This window comes from Lepus europaeus, chromosome 5, assembly GCF_033115175.1.
Source record: "Lepus europaeus isolate LE1 chromosome 5, mLepTim1.pri, whole genome shotgun sequence".
Classification (NCBI taxonomy): domain Eukaryota; kingdom Metazoa; phylum Chordata; class Mammalia; order Lagomorpha; family Leporidae; genus Lepus; species Lepus europaeus.
In genome coordinates, this window is record NC_084831.1 from 47,668,217 (window position 1) to 47,670,129 (window position 1,913).

The 1,913-nt window shown below is 34.3% G+C and overlaps 1 non-coding gene across 1 annotated transcript; it reads right to left on the bottom strand.

Moving 5' to 3' along the window:
- Nucleotides 1–1,391: 1,391 nt before the first annotated feature.
- LOC133761281 (U6 spliceosomal RNA) lies at nt 1,392–1,499 on the bottom strand. Its single transcript, XR_009866083.1, has one exon. It is a non-coding gene; the product is annotated as a U6 spliceosomal RNA (small nuclear RNA).
- Nucleotides 1,500–1,913: the final 414 nt, after the last annotated feature.

The window sequence follows — 1,913 nt, forward strand, 5'->3', positions numbered from 1 at the left end:
ATAGCAGAGAGCTAGATTGTAAGCGGAGCAGCCAGTCTGGACCTGAGCCCATATAGGATGCCGGTGCTTCAGGCCAGGGCGTTAACCCACTGTGCCACAGCGCCAGCCCCCCAATAACTCTCTTAATTATATGCTGATTTCATTTCCTTTAGACAAATTGCCAGGAGTAGATAGCTAGGTCATATGGTAGATCTATTTTCAGATTTCTGAGGAACCTCCATATTGTCTTCCATAATAGTTGTACTAGTTTATATTCCCACTAGCAATGGATTAGGGTACCTTTTTCCCCACATCCTTGCCAGCATTTGTTATTTTTTTTTATTTTTGGATGATAGCCATTCTATCATGGGAGTGAGGTAAAACTTTATTATGGTTTTTATTTGTATTTCCCTGATTGCTAGTGATCCTGAGCATTTTTTTCATGTGTCTGTAGACCATCTGAATTTCATCTTTTGAAAAATGTCTGTTCCTGTCCTTTGCCCATTTCTTGGCTGGATTGTTTACTTTGTTGCTGTTGAGTTTCTTGAGCTCTTTATAGATGCTGACTATTAATCCTTTGTCAGATGCATAGTTTGCAAATATTTTCTCCCATTCTGTTGGTTGCCTCTTTTCTTTGCTGTTTCCTTTGCTATGCAGAAGCTTCTTGATTGAGGTAATCCCATTTGTCTATTTTTGCTTTTATTGCCTATGCTTCCAGGGTCTTATCCAAGAAGTCTTTGCCTGTGCCAATATCTTGCAGTTTTCCCAATGTCTTCCTCTAATAATTTTATAGTATCATGTTGTAGATTTAGATCCTTGACCCATTGTGAATTGATTTTTATAAAAAATTTAAGATAGGAGTCTTTCATATTTCTTCATGCATATATCCAATTTTCCCAACACAATTTGTTGAAATGACTGTCCTTTCTCCAGGGATTGATTTTAGCTATTAAGTTAAATCAAGATTAGCTGGTTGTATACGTGTGGATGAGTTTCTGAAGTTTCTATTCTATTCTGCTGTACTACATGTCTATTTTTGTGCCAGCACCAGGTTGTTTTGATAATAACTGCCCTATAATGTATCTTGAAATCTGCTATTGTGATGCCCCTGACTTTGTTTTTGTTGCTTACAATTGATTTAGCTATAAGGCATCTTGTGTTTCCATATGAATTTTAGTATCAATTTTGTGTATGATATTTTTATTGACAATTTTATTTGTATTTTAGGAAAAATATTTTTAAAAAGACATAAAAATTGGACACATTTACGAAGTGCCATGTGCTGTTTTTGTTTTATGTATACATTGTATAATGTTCAATCAGAATAAATATATCTATCTCCTCAAGCATTTAACATGTCTTTGTGGCAAAAATATCCATAATCTTATCTTCCAGGATTTTTTCCTTCTGTTAAAACTGTGTAACACTTCATGAATTGGCATGTTATCCTTGTTTAGGGGCCATGTACATCGTCTCTGCACCATTCGAACTTTTGAGCATATGTGCTACAAACCAAGTACAGCCAGCTTTTTGTTGCATGAATTATGCATTTGGTGTTGTATCAAATACTTCCTTACCAAATTTGAATGATTTTAAATATGCATTTCTATTTAATAATTACATTATGAAAGAGATATCATCTCTAGTTCTGGTCACATTTTTCTTTTGAACTACCTTTATTTTTTCCCCCAAAGAAACCTTTTATTTAAGGAATACAAACTTCATGCATTTCATAAATACAACTTTAGGAACATAGTGATTCTTGTCACTGTATCTGCCCTCCCACCCACATTCCCACCACTCTTCCTCCTCCCTCTCCTATTCCCAGTCTTATTTTTTACTAAAATCTATTTTCAATTAACTTTATTCATAGAAGATTATACTAAGTAAAGAGTTCAACAAATTGTGTCAAAAAAAGAAAACTGTTAAACTAT